Genomic DNA, 22,828 nt, shown 5'->3' on the forward strand with positions numbered 1-22,828 from the left:
GTAAGCAGGATTGGAATATGATCAAAAAACTTAATGGTGATCCCACAGAGATGAAAGAGCTATGTGCAATAACGCCAAATCAGATAGCCCACCAATTGCTTCTGAATGGCAAAACAAACGATCGTTGCAAAACGTCAAAGATTATAAGAACCAAGAAACAACTCTCTTGCGAAACCCATTTACCATCGAACTCGAGCTCAAAAATGGTATTGACTGTATGAAAAATGGAAAATCACCTGGAGTGGACGAAATCCTAACAGAGCAGATAAAACACCTCGGGCAAAAAGCGAGACAATGGATGCTCGATCTATTTAACATCTGTCGCTCTACCTACCAGATTCCAAAACTGTGGCGTAAATCAAAAGTAGTAGCCCTTCTGAAACCTGGGAAAGACCCTGAACTACCGAGTAGCTACCGTCCGATATCCCTGCTATGCCATTTGTATAAATTGTATAAACGCCTCATTTTAAACCGCATCCAGGAAAAATTAGATGCAAAACTAATCCCACAACAAGCAGGCTTCAGACCAGGTAAATCATGCACAGGCCAAGTGCTGAACCTAACAGAATACATAGAGGAGGGATTTGAGCAGAAAGAGATAGCTGGAGTAGCCTTGATAGACCTCACAGCGGCCTATGATACGATAAACCACAGAACCCTACTAACTAAGATCTATAACATTGTGCTTGACTACGACCTGGTAAATATCATTAGATCACTGTTGTGTAATAGACGTTTCTACGTTTTGCTAAATGGAAAGAAGAGCAGATGGAGAACCCAAAAAAGTGGCCTACCTCAAGGAAGCGTTCTGGCGCCGTCCTTATTTAACATCTACACCAACGACCAACCAATGCACCCTCAGACTGAGAGTTTTGTCTACGCTGATGACCTTGGTATAACCGTAAAGGGAAAAACACTCACACAAGTAGAGTGGACAATGGAAGAGGCTTTAAACATGATGTCAAATTACTACAAACAAAACTCATTAAAGCCAAACCCTACTAAAACCCAAGTATGTGCATTCCATCTCAACAACCAACTGGCGCATATAAAGCTGAATGTTTCTTGGGAGGGACAACGCTTGAAACATACTGATAGGCCCAAATATCTTGGAGTAGTACTAGACCGGTCACTAACGTATAAATTCCACTGTCAGAGCACAAGACAAAAGGTTTCTACGAGAAACAACCTTCTCCGGAAACTTGTAGGGAGCAAGTGGGGTGCAAACCCCCAGGTCTTGAAGACAACAGCTGAGGCCTTATGTTTCTCAACAGGGGAATATGCTTGTCCCGTCTGAGGTAGATCTAGACACGCCCAACAAGTCACCACGGCGTTAAATGAAACATGCAGAATAATTACCGGTTGTATGAAGCCTACCCCCTACCCCTACTGTACCGGGTAGCTGGATTCTCATCACCAGATGACCGTAGATGCGCCTCACAATATGTGGAGAAGTTCAGGCAAACTTTCGATGAAAGGCACCAATTATACGGGTTTGACGAACCGCCAGGAATCAGCCGACTTAAATCAAGGAAAAGGTTTATGAGAAATGTCAGCGTCGAACCACCCGAACTGTTCCCCCTACATCCAGAACGACCTAATGGAATGAACCTGGACTGGAGAACCTGGCGGACACTGATTCGCATACGCACAGGTGTTGCCCCTGTAAAACAGAACCTCATTATATGGGGCAGCAAGACAGACAGCGACGCACTTTGTGAATGTGGGGAAATACAGAACGTGGAGCACCTGAGAGTATGCAGACTTTGCCCATCACAGTGCACCCTCGATGATTTATGGCTCGCAAATACAAAGGGTGTAGACGTAGCGCGATATTGGGCAGAAAAACTGTAGTCGGATCCAGACACGAAAAAGTAAAGTAAGGAAGAGATTTCTAAATCAGCAAATATAAATACGACTTTTCACGAAATAGTAGTCACAGTGAACAATTGGAAGAGTGCATTTACGTGAAGAGGAGTGTCCGTTATCCAACATGTAAACTTTTTTAATTTTATTAAAATCTATAAAAATAATATAATAAATAATAAAATTATTTAATTTTAAACATATTATTTAAATAAAAAAAAACAGAAAACAATATGAAGCTTCGGGTACCGCATACTGTACCACTTTTTTATTTTTAATATTAATTCACCATATTTTGCGAAATTTAAATATTATTTTTTAGGAAAAAACGTAAATTATTGGATAGAAACGTTCCCACTAGATTATTGGCTTGAATTGAATAGTATTAGTTCCATTACTTCATTGATAGTGTAATAGCGATCTGTTCGATGTAATACACGCTTAACCAGATCAAAATCTCTATCATTCGGAGGAATGAATGGCCAGGAGAATCGGTGCATATCTGTCAATGTCAAAAGAAAACGTATCATCGAATGATTTTTGTTTTGTCCTGCATAGTTGTCACTGTACAGATACAAATTTTCAACGCTAGACAAAGCATAAATATTCAAGTAATTCAGTAGGAAGGAGCAAACTTCGTTTGGTCCTTTCTTAGCAACGCCTTCATGGTATAGGTAAAACATAGCAGTTCCATCAGCAACATTATGAATTGAGAATGGAAGCACGGATAATTGCCTAAAATAGTACATTTCCTGGATTGGAATGTATGGAAGTGACATATTCTGCATATAGTCGAATGTTAAACAAAGGGATGTGCCCATACTCGCTTTACATAGTTCTTTTTTGTTGTATCCCTTATAGATTTGTTACTGCGTTTTTTGTCGACAAGCAATTCGGTAGCAGCAACACGTTTTGCAGTATCGTTAAGTGTTATGTTTTCCAGTCTTAACGTTAGTCTTTCACATTCACAGCACGTGTCCACTTGTGGCCGTCCAAAACGGTAGTTAAACCTCTCTTTAAAAATTTTATAATAGAATGGATATCCGACTTTTGTGTCAGGGTACTTAGTTTTAAAAAGATCGTACGTAATTTTTATGTTCAGGGTTGACAAAGATATTCGAATTCTTGCACAGAATAATGACTCTTTTTAAGGGAAACATTGATTGTGATCCATTATTTGAGCAACAGTGTTGGCTGGAACGGTTTTCCTGTTATTCTGCTGTCCTCTGTCAGTAAGTAAGTTTTGTAAGCGATTAATTTTTTCGAACGCTTTCTTGCAAATCATTATTTTGCGTCCTTCCAAAAGAACAGTATAAACAAATGAACTGGTTCTCTTTAAATGATCTTTTCCTTTTGTTCTCTAATTTTCTTGGTCTTCGATTTTTTATAGGTATGGCCTCGTTTAGACTCTGTAGGTAAATATTTTGTTCGTTTTTGGTCTTGAATGTCCTGACACTGTTCTTCCGTAATTTTTTCCCAATATTTTATCTTGTAGCCAAAAAATAACCTAATTTAACATAAATTGCCTATGTATATTAGTTACAACTATTTACCTGCACGGCTTTCCGCACGGTTTTTCTTGCACGTACTATATTGCCTTTGTAATTAACATTTACTGTGCTCCAGAAAGTATTGCATTTTTAAATCTATTGACTTTATACTCGTCAGTGTGTAGTATACCTTTTCTCTTCTTCCGTTTAACACTTTCATTATTACTCATTTTTGTTACTAAAATACGAATGTAAAGCAACAATAATGCTTTAGAAGCGACAGAGGACAAACAAACAAAAGTTAGGTTAGAGGTTGTATGTATTTTGTCAAATTGGTACATAAACGTTTATTTGTGAAACATATTCAGTCGGCGACTTAATATCTTTCATAAATAAACTGAATGAAATAGGGTCTGTTAGTGAGGGACCTGTAATAGTACTTAATATGTTTCATCAAAATGATGCGCCTATGTGTAAACATTGGTTTTCTGTCAAAATGTCAATTCTGGAAAAAGGTGACTTAATATGTTTCATAAATAACTGATTCAAATGTAAATAAAGTCAAAAAAAGGAATTTTCGCCGATAGTAACAAACTATAAGGCAGCTTTACCCGTCACACTACTGAGAAGACTCAAAAGGTTATGGCTGGGGACACTCTGTGATCAGTTACACAGAGAACCATTAACGGGTGCTGTCTAAACCAATACACGACTCAAACCTTTTGCTAAATTTATTTTGTAATTGGTGTAGAGTTTGTAAATGTGCACTCAATAAAAAAAAATATTTCTTTGTAATGAATTTAAACCGCACCCGAACGAGCTGATAAAGTTGATGAATGACAGCCCAGTAGGTATACTTAAAACCCTAACCACATTACTGGATAATTTCATTAAACACGTAACAACGCTATCGTAAATATTTTCTCACGGGCGTTTTATACAATTCATTACCACATTATGTTTATTTATCTTTCCGCTAAAAATACCGACATATTTGTATTAGAAAAGATTTTATGAATGCCTAATGTAATATATTTGTGAATGTACAATGATAGTGCATAGAGCTCGGTTTGTTATGCGTCGGTAATTGTTGAGATACCATCTGATACGTAGTCACCGTACCACAGCGACCGTACGTGAATCCACTTGTGTGTAAATTCGACACACACCTGCGATACGGTATAAGCATTGATTTCTACAGATTTAACGTGAATGCCGTTACTATGGGCATATTTGGAATTTGAAAAATGTTTGGGTTTTTATTTTGTAACGAATCAAATTCTTGCAGTAAAGTTGAAAAAGTTCGAAATAAGTTTGGTTTTTATAATATGCAAGTACTTCTCCCCTATGCTCGATTTGGAAATGTATGAGAAAACAGTTTTTCTGATAGAAGATACAGGGTTGTTCAAAGCAAAACAAAAATTATAAATATTGATTTCCTCTGTTTTGTATACGAAAATGCCGAATCGAATAGAAGAACCTAACCTATGAAATTTTTTGTCCATCTTTGTTAAAGGCATTAGATGAAGCCTGAAATTTTCATTATAATATTTAAAAACGCCCGTGATAGCAACACAGATAGATCTTTGTCTTTGCATATTTGTCCTTTTAACCTAGCATTAAAGTATTTCCTATATTTGGGGATGTTTGAGGACTTGATGTTGTGTCGAGTTGATTTGGCACCGTTTTCCTTTTTGGCATTCAAAATTCTTGCCCTAACTAAGTAGTCATCATCATCATCCAGCCTCAAGAGTCCACTGCTGAAGATAGGCCTCTTCCTCATGTTTCCAACCCCGTCTATCTTGCGCCGCCCTCATCCAGTTTTTATCGAGTCTTCTTAAATCGTCAGTCCATCTTGTAGGTGGTCGACCGACGCTTCTCTTGTCTTCCCTTGGTCTCCATTCCAATAACCTCTTTGTCCATCGCCCATCTGTCATTCTGGCTATGTGTCCTGCCCATCTCCATTTTAGTCTGGCTATTTTCTCGATGATGTCAGTCACTCCGGTTCTTCTCCTGATGTCTTCGTTGGTTATTCTGTCTCGCAGAGTTATTCCTAACATGGACCGCTCCATTCTTCTCTGCGTGACTCTCAGTTTGGTAGCTGCTGCTTTTGTTAAGGTAAGTGTTTCTGCTCCGTACGTCAAGACTGGGAGGACGCACTGATCAAATACCTTTCTCTTTAGACATGTGGGCAGCTCACTTTTAAAAGTTTCTCTCAGTTTTCCAAATGCTGCCCACCCAAGGCCGATTCTTCTCTTCAGTTCATGAGTCTGGTTATCCCTGCCAATCATAATTTCATGTCCCAGGTATTTATATCTATCTACGAGTTCTATTTCTTTTCCACCTGCAACAATACTGATGTTCTGGTTGGGTACCAAATTGGTCATGATTTTTGTTTTCGAGATATTTATATTTAAACCTACACTTTCTGTAGCCACAACGAGTTCCTGTACCATCTCTCTTGCCATACCTAGATCTTCAGCTATTATAAGTATATCATCGGCGAAACGTAAGTTGTTTAGATATTCTCCATCTATTTTTATTCCCTTTGTCATCCAATCCAAATTCTTAAAAGCATGTTCTACCACCGTATTAAAAAGTTTAGGTGACATTGGGTCTCCTTGTCTAACCCCCCGTTCTATTTTTATGCAATTACTGTTAGTATGTAATCTGACAGTGGTTGTTGCCTGCAGGTATATTTTGTATAATAATTTAGTATATCTATAATCTAGCCTGCATTCTTTAAGCGCCTGTAATATTTTGCTTAGCTCAACTGTGTCAAAGGCTTTGTGAAAATCGATAAATATTAGAACTAGAGGTTTATTGTATTCCACTGCTTTCTCTATTAGGGTTTTTATACTTTGTAGATGGTCATTTGTTCCGTAACTTTTTCGGAATCCTGCCTGTTCTCTTGGTTGATAAGTCTCTAATTTTCTTTCCATTCTCTTAATTAGTATTCGCGTAAACAACTTATATATATATGGCTGAGGAGGCTAATCGGTCTGTAATTCTCTAAATTTGCTTTGTCTCCTGCTTTGTGTAATAGAATCATAGTAGCGTTGTTCCAATCTGTTGGAATATTGGCGCTGTGAAGGCAGATATTGAAAAGTTGTTTAATTTTTTCAAGTAATACATCCCCTCCAATTTTTAGTGCTTCTGATACTATTCCATCTTCACCCGGGGTTCGATTATTTTTCATTTTCTTCAGGGCTTCTTTGATTTCTGATTTTGTTATATCGGGCATTAAATCTGACCCTTGGTTTAATACCCCAGTTTTTAGTGTAATTGGAGGTTCCGTATTGTTATCTTTTTTTTCTTGATCTATATAACTCTGTGTAGAACTCTTCGACTATTCTTAATATTTCATCTCTGTTCGTTGTTTCTTCTCCAGTGCTGTTTCTCAGTTTGTTAATTTCTATTTTCCCCTTTTGTACGCTCCTCTTCAAAACTTTCATGTTCTTATTTTTCTCTATTGCCTGTTTTGTTTTTTCTACATTGTAGTTTCTTATGTCGTTTCTTATTGCCTTTGTGATCGTCTTATTTATTTGATTTATCTAACTAAGTAGTGATCTGTTTAAAATGCAGACCAAAAGAATGAGAATATTAATAAAAGACGACAGAGTGAAAGAACGGAGAAAAAATATAATACACATGTCCTAAAAGCCATCATACTTGCTAATAACTTACTGTAAAGACAGATGGAATTTCACACAGAATATTTCTTGATCATTTGCTGCTATAAGTGTAGTGTCTTCACCAAATCTTGAATTGGAGATTTTCCTACCAGCTACTGTCATTCCACCCGCCTATCCATCGAAAGCCATCCTCATGACATATTCACCAATAAATGTTGAATAAGTCAGGTGACAACGTCTAACACCGCTTTTGGTCTTGAATTGATTTGAGAACTTCTGATCTAGTACTCTTGCTATTTGGACTGGTACAGATTTTTTGTGTCACCAGGTGCATTGGTGTGCCCATTTCTAATAAAATGGAACCACAGATTTATCCAGCTTACACAATCAAATGCCTTTTGGTAGTCAACGAAGTATATAACCATAGGTTCTTGAAATTCTCTAGACTTTTCAATGAGTTGTCTCAGGTTCAGGATTTGTCCCGTGTACCTTTACCCTTTATAAACCCTGCTTGTTCCTGACGTATTTGGTAACGTAGATAGGTTTTTAATCTGTTTTTGATGATATGGTAGTAGTACATCTGGTAACACATCTGGTAGTAGTTCCTTTTTTTGTGTAGCGGGACATATATAGAGGTACACCAATCAGATGGCCATTTTTCCTGAACTCCAAACAGCGACACAGATAGAATGGATGATATGTAATCCTCTGTTACCAAGTAACTGTAGTATTTCACCTGGTATTAAATCAATGCCTTAGGATTTATTTCTCTTTAGCGATTTAATTGCATCTTTGACTTCAGAGAGTAAGACAGTGGGTTCTCTAGGGTAGTCAGAGGGCCATTTATTGGTTCCTCGTTCATAAGAAAGTCAAAAAAAATAAACCAAACTTTAATGAAGTAATGCAAGCGATACAAAAACTGATTAACAATAGATTCAACTTACAAATTGATAGTAGAAATATTGTAAACAAACAACGTAAGATGACTAGAAGAGTAGAACACTGAAATAATATGCCTTATCCAAAAAAAGTCAATTTGTTTGAGATCACTTTACCAAATGCAGCTTATAAAATATTCTCTTACATCTTATTAACTCGCCTAAGACCCTATTCTTCTTCAAGTGCCATCTCCGCGGCGGAGGTCGGCAATCATCATAGCTATTCGGACTTTTGAGACGGCTGCTCTGAAAAGTTCATTTGATGTACATCCGTACCACTCTCTCAGGTTGCGCAGCCATGACATTCTACGCCTCCCTATGCTTCTCTTTCCTTGGATCTTTCCCTGCATAATCAGTTGGAGCAAAGTGTATTTCTCTCCACGTGTAATATGTCCGAGATATTCTAATTTTCTTGTTTTTATTGAATTTAAAATTTCCATTTCTTTGTTCATCCTTCTCAGAACCTCTTTGTTTGTGACGTGTTCTGTCCATGATATTTTCAGAATTCTTCTGTACACTCACAGCTCAAATGATTCCAATTTTTTCATTGATGTCGCAATTCAAGGTCCAAGATTCCATTCCATAAAATAAAGTCGAAAAAACACCTCGCTAACCTAACTCTTAGTTCCAGTTTTAAATCCCTGGTACATAGAACTCTTCTCATTTTGTTGAAATTTGTTCTAGCCTTTTCTATTCTTATTTTTATCTCTTGATTGTAATCATTTGTGGAGTTAATCATTGTTCCCAGGTATGCATATTTGTCCACTTGTTCGACGTTGGTTTCGTTTATTAAAAGATTCTCGTTATTTCTTTGAGTTTTCGATATTCTCATAAATTTCGTCTTCTTGACATTCATTGTTAGACCATACTCTTTTCCATACTCTGCTATTCTGGTCACCAGTCTCTGAAGATCTTCAATGTTTTCGGCTAAGATCACAGTGTCGTCCGCATATCTAATGTTGTTAATGGGAACTCCATTTACCTTTATTCCAGCTGTTTCACCCTCAAGAGCTTTTTTCAGGACCTCTTCGGAGTAGGCATTGAAAAGAATTGGCGACAATACGCATCTCTGTCTTACTCCACATCTAATTTCAATTTCTTCTGACAGCTGTTCGTTAACACGTACTTTTGCTCGCTGTTTATAGTATAAATTTGATATGATCCTGAGGTCGTTGTAGTCAATCTTTGATTTCAGGACATTCATTAAATGTTTATGTCGTACTTTATCGAATGCTTTATTATAGTCAATAAAACATGCGTATATATCTTGATTGACGTCCAGGCATCTTTGTATTAGTGTATTAAGTGAAAAAAGAGCTTCACGTGTTCCTAGGCCTTTGCGAAAACCAAATTGTGTATTATTAGACCCTATGCAGCAAATACAATAAGAAAATAAACTGGTTTCCACGCAGAAAAGTTAAAAATACATCAAATATATTGCAACATCTTTTTTTATTTTTAATTTTTATTTTAACATACGGCGCTACTGACACACCATAAACAACTCAAAGTTATATGTTTTACACCTGTATATTACCTAGAAAAGCTTGAGAGTTGCTTGATCTTTGGCAAATTCAAGACCATTTCTTTCTCACCTAGAAGTAGAATTAATATAAAGTACCAAATTAATTAAGGACGGTTCCACTTTACTATTTAGAGTCATATCATTATCTTTCATCATTAAATTTTGATAAACATAGTGCGATTTAATTTGATAAACTACAGTGCCGGATTGTTTTTTGTGTGTTACAATACAACACTTCTGGAAAAGACTGAGGAATATGGTATTGACACATACCGTGTCTTTGTATATTTTAAACTACCGAAAATGTAGAGAGCAAAGTTGGGTCAGGTGGAGGGAGATCTGTCTTGCACAATCTCCCTCAATTAATAATGGCGTTAAACAAGGTCACACACCCTCTTGCATTCTATTTAATTTAACTTTGAAAAAAGTCATGAGCATTTAAATCCTTGCAAATGACATACGCTTTATAGGGAGAATGAAATTATGATTGACCCATGAACTGAAGAGAAGAATCGGTTTTGGGGTGGGCAGCATATGTGAGAGAAACTTTCAAAAGTGAGCTGCCTACATGCCCGAAGAGAAAAGTATTTGATCAATACATTTACTTTATCAAAAGCCTCGACTATCAAACTAAAAGTCACACAGAGAAGAATGGAGCGATCTATGCTAGGAGTAACTCTGCGAGACAAAATAAAAAACGAAGAGGTCAGGAGAAGAACTAAGTTAAATAACGTCATCGAAACAATAGCCTCGAATAGTCTCTACATGTCTATAGACAGCTTTAGGAGAGACAGTAGCAAGTTGGTTGACAAGAAATGAGTTCCCGTTGAGTATGTGAAGATTTTTAGGACAGATGTGGAAGAGACTGCTAAATTTCATGTGAAAGTAGAATTGCCTCAGAGCTCAGTGCTTAGTCCTATAATATAGGGATAAACGCAAAGAGAGAAGATGATGATGAATGACATTTTATATATCTAGAAATAATTTTTACAAAATTTTTAATAATAAATTCTAACTCAAAGCTATCTAGGGCATTAAAGCCAGACTCGACTAACCTTTGACTGTAAGTTTATCATTTTAAAACGACGTCACCAGCTTCATAATATAAATTATACTAATTTTGTAACATGATAAGGACAGGCACACACGCGTTAGATAAAGCAAACTAAGGTCTGTGACTCAACATATCTGATAGTCACTTATCGTAATGAAGTGATTAAAGTAATCAGTGAACCGTAAGAATAATAGTAATTAAAAATAATGTATGTATAGGTCAGTTTTTATCGTACTACGAAAGATATTTATACATTTTCAATAAGAATTTTTACGATTTTGTTTGTTTTTCAAGTAATTAATATGTTAATGAGTATTTATATGAGTAAAAGTAACGATAAGGTTTCACTTTCTATACAGTATTAGCAAAGCAGTTTTAAAAATATGATCTACACTTGTTTCTATCTTCGTAAAAGCCTCGGTGGTTCAAGAAATTTGTTATTTCTCAATCAATTTTAGTATTCCCATCTACGCTTTTTTAAATTGATCACATCCTCTCCATCGTACCATTTAACTATTATATTGGTCCTTAAAACATTGTACCTCTCGTCTTCTATTTAAAACTTGGTCTGTCAAGCCGTAATTAACGTAATAGTCTCTTGTCTGTCGGTCAATTCTCTGGACTTCCTCATTCCATTCCTGCGGGGCAAATTCTCACATGTCTTTCTCTTAGCAGCGGAACAACGCGAACACAACGACTAATTTAAATAGAAATCGCACGATTCACACTCTTCATCTTCATAAAGGAAGTCGTTGGTTGTGACACATATCGGGTCAATTAATTTAAGACCTGTCAGATGTCCGCCGCTTGACACATAAAGCATAAATTAAATTATGTTAATAATTATAGTATCTATTATTATTATATTATAATCAATATGTATAAACATAGACTAAGCAAATACAGCTTAGCAATCGAAGGGAAGAAGTGTAGGACGCTTCTTGAAAACTATGGCTTCCTAAGATGAATGGCAAATGGAAATGGAAATGAAATGGAAATGGAAAAAAGTAGAATATAGAGTTGGCAAGCTTGATATGGATGCAGACCAGGAAGATAAAAAAAAGGGCTGGTAAGAGGTCATAAGTACCTAGAGATCGAAATATAAGTAAAATGCATTTTTTTGCATATGATGGAACTTTGTCTGATCTTCACCAATTGTTGGGGGAAAGCTTATTAAATTCCGTTCCCCATCGGGTACACTACCAAATATTTTAGGACCATGGACTGTTGAAGAGATTCCTTCGATATATGTGAGCAGACTTCACGGCGATGATTCCTTATATGTTTGGTTTTATCGGGTTGTATTTAGAGAAAAATAAAGCGTAATCAATCGATATTACACATTTAATAACTAAAGAATATTTACAAAACCACTATTACTAATTAAAGAGTTTGCTTTACCACATTGTTCATTTTTATACCGGTTTTTTTTGGAGCGCGCGAATTTAGCGAAAACTAATGTCCGAGTTAGCCTGTGCTGTCTTTCTACCTAAAGTGTCCACCAGAAAATCGCAGAACCAGCGGTCCTCTAGTATACAAGAGGGCAGCTAGCTTCATATGCTAAGGTCAGGGCTCTGGATAAGTTATCCAAAGATCTCTATCTCATCAGTAAGAGGTTATGGCTAAGCTCATCTCTAAAGAGTTCTTAGTGTGTAGCTCGTGGATTCCTATATAAAATATTGTGGAGCTTTAGAGCTTCCTGCTTGATGAGAATGTGCCTGTGATCTGACAGCAAGACCTCCTCTGACACGACCCAATCCGAAACAAGTCTCACTAACGCTCTAGAACATAAAGTAAGGTCGATAATCTGACTTCTTCTAGACGTCATAGACGTAGGAACAGAGCCCCGGTTCAGTATTTCTAAGTTGGTTCCGGAGAGATACTGCAGCAGTGCCACTGTACGTCACTTATACCTAGAACATCAATTTGGAGGTTTTTTATCTTAAGGAGTACGTTCGCTAATCTACCACTTGCATATAGACTTCTTGACAGCCCAGATTACACAGGGATTTCTCTGGTGGACAACCTGGGAGGCCCTGTGGTCTACAACAATTTCTCCTCTGCCGATATCTTTGATTCCGTGGTCCATAATCAGTAAGTCTGTTAACTCTTTTTGTCATTTGCCATTTATGACTTTACTAGGGGTACTCTTCTTCTTCTTCTTCACTGGTTTTACAACTCGGGGTGAGTCTTCGCCGCATCCACTCTCGCCCTTCATCCTCTACGATCTTGCGCTTCTAGTTCCCCTTGTTGTACCCCAATTCTAGATAAATCGGATTCAACATCATCCTTCCATCTTTTTCTCGATCGGCCTAATGATCTTCTACCATCTGGTCTCTCAAAAAACACTGTCTTTAACACTCTGTCATCCTCTGATCGTACCACGTGACCTGCTCATCTTATTCGGTTTGCCTTGATATGTCTAACTATGTTTTCAGTTCCATACAGAGTCACCAATTCAACATTGCGGCATCTTCTTCAATCCCTTGTGAAATTATCTCCTTGAGAGCCAAATATAGTCTATGAGTCTATAATGCACTGGTTCCCCTTTTCTTCATAGCTCATGGGCTAAACTTGTTGCGGAAGAAATAAGAGGAAATTTTCCACATGTTAATGATTTGTTGATTAATAATGTCAATTTTTTTTTTAAATTGCCATTTCGAGTTCAATTTTACAAAGAACGTTTGGGTATTCCATTACCCCCTTTACCTATTATCACGAGAGGGTCACTTGGTTAGAAGCAGAATTTTTTTAAGCGCAATATTTTTTAGGAATAAAAAGTTTGATTACAGACCTAATATATTCTTCTTCAGCAGCTCTGGAAGAATGTAAATGCCTTGTTGAATTACATAATTTAATATTATAATATTATAATAATATTTTAATTGAAAATTTAAAAAAAAAAATATTGTCAATTGTTTTGATTAAAATAACACTATTTTGTGAAATTGCATATCTACTATAACAAGGTATGGTTACTGTATTTCTTAAAATATTGTTATTTTGTATACATTAAAACAAACAAATGTCAAAATTGTATTTCAATCTCTCAAATATATAATTTGTTTTCATCTATATAACAAATAAAACTTTTTCAATACTAGCAGGAAGACATTTTAGATTAATATTATATTAATGGGTTTTTAAATTCAAAATTTATGATCAAGACGATAGTTATCGTTTGCAGATTTGCATATATTACGCATATTCTTTAAATTGTTTTGCATATTTGAGCTAATTTTATGCATATATATGCGCATATTTGCTCTGTTTTTTTGTTGCATATATATTTGGGTCTCCAATCATAAGAAAATAGGTGAATGAAGCCCAGTGGATGATCTATTGAATCACAGAAGAAGATTGAACGATAACAAAGACATCATACAGACGTCATAAATGGACATTATGATGAACGATCAATGAAAATATTAACAGAAAAGGTTGATGGATATCATAAAATATAGGTAATCCAAATAAAACTATTTACCAAACGAACATCGTTTGGTAGCGAACAGATTTATCAAATACAGGTCCATCTGTAAATCACTGCTCTTTTACTATTAAGCCTTAATTACTAACGAACAAAATCTTCTAATACTATAAATTTAAGAAAGAACAGATTTCGAGAGCCATAAAAACGTGGGGCTCTAAAAAGCAGGTGCATACATCAAAACGTAAAGGAAATCATCTGGGCTACAAATAAAAAACATAATAAAATTTGGAATCTACTACATAACGTAACGGCTGACATTTAGTGCATACAAACTCAAGTCAGAGTCGTATCAACTTATTGCAAATGCATAAAAAACTTTGATTTTGAGAATGACCAAGAAAATATCCAGATCGACAAAAATACGGATATATACATACAGTTATCCGACCGAAGGTGCTTTACGCAAGCGATATCTGGACACTTAAGAATGTTTAGCTAAAATTAGATAAATAAGAGCAATATACAGAGGTTTGAAAGAGGACAATGTATGGCAAAGAAACACTAAAAAGGATTTAGTGTATTTGACAACTAGAAATAAGGGTAATTGCTAAAATGCAAAATTAATATAAATCTGTCATTAGTCTGACCAAATTCACTTTGTATTTGAGATTTGGATGCGCTGGTATTGACGTTCGGTAAACCGGAATTTTCTGAATTTTATTTTGGTAACGTCTCTCCAAGTAAAATACCAGCACGGAATGTATATTCATTTCCTGTCTCGCTTACGAGTTCCACGGTCTCCGTTCTCTTTGTGCGCATCTCAAATACAAAGTGAATTTGGTCAAACTGTAGTCATATAGATAGAATGAAAGAAGGAAGAATTCCTAAAGACTTAAAAAACGCTGAGGTTGTATTTCTTGTTCCTTAATCTTTGTACGTCCTCTTTTTCTATGAATTGTGGTAAGTAGATCCTACGGATCGCCCTGACGAAGTCAACCCACGTCGACCTACGTGCACTAAGTAACTTTAGACCCGTAACGCTAGATTTGACTCAAGACGTGACATTTTACGTTACACTTTGACACAAAACGTGACATTCTAAGTGAGACGTAACATGGAACTTGACACTTTACGTAAGACGTTACATTTACTGTAGAACGCCATGTCTTATGTTAAAACGTCACGTAAAATGTCACGTCTTACGTCAAATCTCTCGCTTCACGTTATAATTTACATAAAGCGTTCACGTTCCACTTCATGCCATCATCAGTACGGGTGGATCGGATGATAGACGTATATATTAATATTTTCTTAATATTGTTAATATATACGTCTATGGGTCGGATTAGGTCGAACTGGTCGGCAACTGTCAAAATGTGGACTGGATCCGAGCGCATTCATTTCTACCGAGTTCTTTGCACTTTTTATTTTCAATTTAGTTTATAAATCTAAATAACTGGCAAGAAACGTTAATTATGCGTGCAGAATGTGAAAAATTGTATCGAATATGGATTTTATCTGTTTTTAAATTTAAAATTCCCAATTTTTTTTATTATGAAATAACATTAAAAATAGATTTGCAACATTATAATTTGATTTTTTCCATTTATATCGATCTATTTACTCTGTATCCAATTTGCAGCAAAAAGAATAAAAAAAACATGAAAATGGTATTGACAACGCGTATAAGGACACGAAGAAGCTTAAGAGAACGGCATAATGACTCTGCATAAATGAATAACTCTTGATGAATGTGAAGGAAGTCTCAAAATTGCAATTACAAATGCAAATGCAAACAACGCAGCATAGATACGATAAATAAAGATAGGTATGATAATGATAAAAAGAGACGAAAAATACCAATAATTCATAAATTATTGTTTACTTAGCTTACGCCAATGGAATCAAAAATAAGGAAACAAAGAAATATATAGCAACGCTCGGAAGAATTTCAGGCAAACACATCAGCAATCATGAGAATATTACCAGCAGTTCAGTCGTCAGAGACGAAAATGCCACTGAGCCCAAAAAAATCGAGTAAAAAAAACGCTGAATTTAAACTTTCATATTACAAACGATCTAAAACGTTTAAAGCTACTTCTTTTCGATTGCACAACTACGTTTATGTTATAGGATTTCACTATTAGACTCTAACAATGTAAATTAGCGACCGGTTGATGGAAGTGATACATTTGATTGATTTTGAGATCATAAAAAATGGCAAAAATCGCGCAAGTTTATTTATTTAACAGTTTTATAGAAACTGACTTCATTTGCGGCAAAATTTAAAAATTGCATACGAAAACTGCACTCTTCATCTTCAAAACGCATTTTAATTTTTGTCGATAGGACACTCTGATCAAAATATATCGAATTTTTACCGTCAAGTTAATACAAATTTAATTTAAAAAATTAATTTCGCAAGCTTAAGAGTGTAGGCACAAAATTTCGGGCCAATGCTTTTTAAATGCATTCATTTTTTTCGAATCCTGAGAAAACTAATAAATATTTTTGAAAAATTTAAAAGCAGAATAAAAGATTACATTATTACCGAGGGCCGAAAGTCCCTGAAAACTTCTATGTTTATTTTAGTAAGTTATAAAGGTGAAAAAAAAAAAGAGAAAATTAAGTGTGATATTTAATTTCAAATATCTTAATCAAAAGAAACTCTTTGTTTATTCTAAGGGACTTTCAGCCCTCGGGAATAATGTATTTTTTTATTCTGCGTTTAAATTTTTCAAAAATATTTATTAGTTTTCTCAGGATTCGAAAAAAATGAATGCATTTAAAAAGCATTGGCCCGAAATTTTGCGCCTACGCTCTTAACTGGCATTCAAAATCGTCTGTCGCTTCAAGTGTCTTTTCTGAGAGAACGGTTCATTCTACACATTGCGTGTTTTTTTTTTTTCAACGTCGTACAGATTCTTGGTAAATTGATGCTTTCGTTTTCCCCCATACGAGTGGAGTTTTAGAGTAGTATTAGCAAATTTTTTTGGATCTTTTTGGGGTCCCAAATAATGAAGGAAAAGACTAACAAAGAAGGTGCCAGGAAAATATAAGGACTAATTCATTTTCCACATAAGTACTAAAGGAAAAGACACACACATAAGAAGCTTACAAATTGGACAACATGAAGTAAATCAATAGTAACTTTATTTTCCAACTAAACTTAAATCCTTTAACTTACTCACTGTTTATTGGCTATGTATATACAAACCTGTAACAAAAAAACATGGTACTAGAATGAAACAAGTTAAACTCGACAACAGCTAATTAATAACATATTTATTTCTCAACGCTAATTTACATAAATATGCATTTTTACATATTTTATATACGACATTTAGATTAATAATATTTGCTTCATATTAATATAGACTTCAGAGTGGAGCTAAAAATCGTATATATACACATGCCTGATTATACTAGTGAAAAACATTTATGTATGCTGTTTAAAAGGTTGTTTAATTATAAAATGTTTATTATCTGTTCATTTAAGTAATGGTTTTAAGAGATATTCCTAATAATAAATCAAATACCACAACTTCCCATTTATACTCATATCATTTCATTTATTTCATGTTCTTTCTAGACGTATTGACTACCTGAAATATACATAATTATGTAAGACCACTTGTGGCAATACGCTTTTCTAACAAGACTTCCTTTAGCCTCATTGGAATTAATTTCTCTGTCTATTACTTCATCTACAAGAGATATAAATAGAGCAGCTAACCGCACCACTTCAATAATTAAAGTGATGGCGACAACAACCAAAAAATAAAGCCAACTAGATACCTACAAATAGAGCCTTTATACATCGATTACGTGGTTCCACAGCCTTGAGAATGGTCTGAGTATACAGCCTAATCCTTTTATTTTTACCTCTTAAAGTTGTTCGCAGCGGTAAAATACGTGCAACGAGTTCTCTTTAATCTCTAAACAAAACCGACAAACAAAAAAAAAATACTACCTTAAGTCCATATAAATGCTTTTTTGGCAGCAGTCCCACTGTTGAAGATACTTTCAGACAGTTTCAGATTGAGTCTTAATTTAACTCATGTAATGTAGGATAAATCAATTATTAATTTTTAGTTTTATTCATCATCATCATCAGATAGCGCTACAGCCATAGCGTGAGCCTTGGCCTGCTTCAAAACATTCTTCATTCTGCCTGTCTTCTCTATCCTCTTCCTCCAATCCCCCTTAAATCTTCCTGTACACCGTCCAGATATCTAAGTTTACGTTACCTCCTTCTTCTTCTTTCGACCGGTCTATTCAGCGGAATTACTTTAGCAGGATCACTTTCATCAATTCGCATTAATAAAAAATATTCAGAAATTCACTTTTCTTTACAAAGTAAATAAAGCAAAAATCACTAATACCTTAATAATCTTAGGGCTATAGCTTAATAAATCTGTCATAAATTTGTCTAAATATCTCTTGACAAAACGGAGCTAGAAATATTGGAAATAATTGTACCATAAACCTAGTTTTGAAATAATAGACTCTTGTTCTTCGGCTTTTCCCATTATGAGTTCGCCGTTTTCGCCCTCCACAGCACTCTATTTTCCCAGGCACCTTTCTGAGTTTTCTATCTATCATAGCTGAGACTCTGCGATACAGGAATCAGACGAACAGTAATAGAGAGAAAAGCTAATAAAGGAGTATTAGAAACATTGGGGCAAAAATACAATTTACAGACGAATTAATACAGAAATTGGTTTGAAAGGAAGAAAAAGGTCGACCAAGATATATGTAGATCGAACGGGAAGTGAAAAATAGCTTAGTTAGTTTTGTAAACTAGAAAACCGTTGACTTAAAGACTTATAAAATTTATAGATAGAAGATTGGAGAAACGATGCACAGAATAGAAGAATATGAAAGGAAGTAGAATAGAATTGAAATATGCTATATTGTCACTGAAAATTGTACAATTTTACGGACAAAGCTTACAAAAAGCAAAAAAGAAATAACAATAACAATTAAAATTTTTCCTTTGACTTTTCAGTTAGTGATGCCATTTATAAAGATAAGGAAAAATAGAGGATCCAGTACTGAACCTTGTGATACCCCACATACAATGCTTTTGTGACTAGAGTCAGTATCATTTGCTCGAACTAGTCGGTTCCTATTCCTCAAGTAAGATTGGAACCAATTCAAAGAAATACCTCGAATTCCGTAGAAAGTTAGTTTTTTTATCAAAATGTCGTGATTTACACAATCAAAAGCTTTGGCATAGTCACAAAACAAAAAACAGTAGCAGTAGAAAGATTATTGTTTAGTGCTTGATAGACCTCATGTAGTACAGAAAACATAGCATCGCTGGTACATTTATTAGATAAAAAGGTGAACTGACTTTGTGATAAAATGTTTTCAACGAGAAAGGACATAAGTCGGGATTTTATAAGTCTCTCAATACTATTGGATAGGTCCGGTAGTAAAGCAATAGGTCTATAGTTGCAGCCATTAGATGTTTCACCACCCTTATGAAGAGGAATAATAATGGCTGTCTTTAGGCACTCTGGAAATATACCCCTTTCAAAGGAATCGTTAATTAGTGAGACCAGGACTTCCAACATATTTTTTGGGAGATTAAATCTACTCGACTTAATCCACAATTTTAATTGAAAATGTGTTCATTTTTATAAAATAAACACCTTGCATTCAGACCTATAAAATCACTAATAACCTAACGATGAACATTTTATTGATAGTAAAGTGTACTAACGATCGCGTACAAAAGCTAGAAAATTACCTCGCAACAAAAAGTTCAAAAGGAAACGGTACTTTGTTTTTAGCCGCTTGCATAAAAAACTGTTCTGATTCCCGCTGTCGTCGTCTCGGCTGGGATCCGAATCAAACAAGAACAAAATCCCACGCAGCAATTTATTTCATAATTAGGAGTATCAAAGACCACCAGACGATGCGATGCAGGAGAAAAAAGTGATACTGACTACGAGGAAGCGTTAGAGGAGTCTGGTTAATTAGCTAATAAATTATTTTTGGCGTACATTAGATAGTCTGTATAGTATATATGTGTGGAAACGCATAAATAACTGATAGCTTTATATCTGCGGAAATTCTAATTCGTAAAAGAATAAAAAAATTATTAAGCTCATAAACGAAAGGTAAATCAAAATAAACAAAAATAATACATTTTGCCGATGATCAAACGATAATTCAACATTCTAAAAGTGAGCTATAAAGAATAATCGATTTATGTATGCACCAATTCCCGCAACATTGAATAATAAGACAAGAAACGATATACTAATCAAACTTTAAAGACACTGGCCTCTATGATATTAAAGCTTTATGACAAAATGCAAAATTGATGAATATCGTCTGACGAAACAAAGACTATAAGATTACAAATAGAAAAGACAAAGAAGTGTAGGACTTCCCTTGAAAAGATGGAGCAAACGTTGATGGCGGAACTAACAAGAAGAAGAGACCATTAGGAAATTACTTAGCAACTTGGACAGCTCTTCAACGAGATACAGCTACCGATATACAAGGCGATTATCGGCACTATCCTTCAACCGATTCTCATTTAGAAGCGTTGAAATCTTTAATATTTGGAATTAAGAATTCAAACAAATTTAAAATCAAAGAACGCATTAACAGAGCTTATTATGCTATTCATTTGATAACATCTTACTTAATTTGCTAAAAAATAAAACAGAAAATCTACTGCACAATTTTCGGATCAGTTGTCCTAAATGCCAGTGGAATCTAAGATTTCAAAGAAACGAAATGAAGCCAAGCTAAATGGTTGAAAGGGAACAATTCTTTAGTAAATTTATAATAGGTATTGTATGTGTTGTAGATACTTGACGAAGACATAATAATACCGATGCCAACTAGTTCTATGTTGTCTTGTAACAGAGGTGAAAAGAGCTAGAATAAGATGATACATTCACCAAAATAGCTTTGGAAAAATAGTATATCAGGAAATATTACAAGACAGGCCTAGACATAAAAGGATGACGATAACGAGTCTAAAACTGAGGCGACTGGAAGACTGTGAATAAGAAACTCCAGGATATACAAGGACCATAGTGCCATTAACTAACGACAAGTTCAAATTCGTATTCTTTATTAATAATGACCTAAGAGTACCTTAATACTCACTTAAAAATTAATCATGTACTGTAAAATAAATCGCAAGCAGTAAAGAAAAACTAAAGATTTATTCACTATCTTCTCTCTTTTGCAGCTTCATCTTTGGTTTTATTTATCGCTTTTTGTTCTCTTGTTCTTCTTGGCAAACCTCTTGTATTTCGCCGTTATTACATGACTACACAGAAATCTCTAGCGAATTCTGGCATAGATGTTTCTTCGAAAGATTAAGATCTTCTTAAGATTAAGTTCTTCTACTTCTTCTTCTTTTTATATAGGCATAACTCTGTCTATTTTTCAATGTACCTCCAGTAAGTTTTCGTTCCATCGTTTTTCGTGGTTTTTATACTGGTCTTCCTATTGGGGAACGGTCTCTAGCCGTCTTTACTACTCTATTTGTTGTCATTCGGCTTATATGATCGTTCCATTCTATTCTTCTATTAACTGCTAACTCTAAGACTGGCTTACCCAGTTCTTGATGTTCTCCCCCTTGCATCTACGTCGTATATCTGTACTTCTAGTCCTGTGCCATTGTGTCTTACCATCAATTTTTCTAAGTGTTTTCATTTCTGCTGTTTCTAACATCCTTTTTGTCCTCTCTTTGTAGGTCTTGTTTCTGCCGCGTATGTCATTATTGGTCTGATGAGTGTTGTGTAAATTCTGCCTTTCGTTTCTTTCCCGATATTTTTATCGGGAAATAGAGCTGTGTGCTCTATTCATTTGATCTTCCACGTCAAACTCCAACACTTGTTCTCCAATCTTTGGAGCTGGAAGGTCAAAAGGAAGGAGCTTTCCAATTTTCATCTTAGTTAATTTGCTGTGGTAACCATGCATTTTGTCTTTTTTGGGGAAATTAACATGTTCAGTTTTCTGGCGGTTATATTAAATTGGCGCAGCATACGTTGTAAATCATCTTCACTTTGAGAGAGTAGTATCGCGTCGTCTAAGTCATTTTTCTCCCATTTGGTATCCTTTTTTAGTTCTTACTTTTTTATTACGATATTTCATCCATAATAAGGTTAAACGATAGAAGACTCAGGGAATCTCACTGTCTTATCCCATTGCCAGCTTCAAAAGGGTGGGTTAGTTCTCCTTCTACTTTTACTTTTATTGTGTTGTTTTGGTAGATATTTAAGATCTTTGTGATTATTCCTAGAGGTATCTCTCTTGCGTGTAGTAAGTGGATAACGTCTTTTAATTTGACAAGGTCAAATGCCTTCTTAAGGTACACGAAACATAGATATGCCGGTTTGTTGCATTCTAATGACTTCTCTTGTTCTTGCCTCATTATAAATATAGCGTTGGTGCATGATCTTCCCGACCTAAAATCTTGTTATTCTTCTGCTAGTATTATAATTTCGTTCAGTTTATTTGTTATCACTTTGGTTGTTAATTTTAGTGTTGTGTTAAATAAATTAATTCCTCTGTAATTTTCCGGGTCCGATTTGTCTCCTTTTTTGAAGAGAGGTATTAGGGTGCTTGATCTCCAATCTTGAGAAATTCTATTTGGTTGTTAAGTTCATAGTTGATATCTATCGACTGAAGGAAAAGTCGAAAAATCCTTTAGTTTCTGGAATTCCACAATTTGGTTAGAAAATTTCAAGAAATAACCTACCTGGATCAGTATAAAGGGTTTATGACAGAAGTCAAGGTGTAAATCGAGAGGCTTGCAAAGAAAGAAAATCCAAATTGCGGTGTCATTTTAATGATGGCATAAGTTTAAGAGTTATTTCAAATGTCTTCGTGACAAAATGTTATCAAT

The 22,828-nt window shown here is 35.1% G+C and overlaps 1 protein-coding gene across 2 annotated transcripts in view; it reads right to left on the reverse strand.

Moving 5' to 3' along the window:
* Positions 1-22,828, reverse strand: part of jing (AE binding protein 2 jing) — a 386,189-nt gene that overhangs the window by 108,720 nt on the left and 254,641 nt on the right. The window lies entirely within an intron of this gene.

This window comes from Diabrotica undecimpunctata, chromosome 1 (assembly GCF_040954645.1).
Source record: "Diabrotica undecimpunctata isolate CICGRU chromosome 1, icDiaUnde3, whole genome shotgun sequence".
In the NCBI taxonomy this organism is placed as follows: Eukaryota; Metazoa; Arthropoda; class Insecta; order Coleoptera; family Chrysomelidae; genus Diabrotica; species Diabrotica undecimpunctata.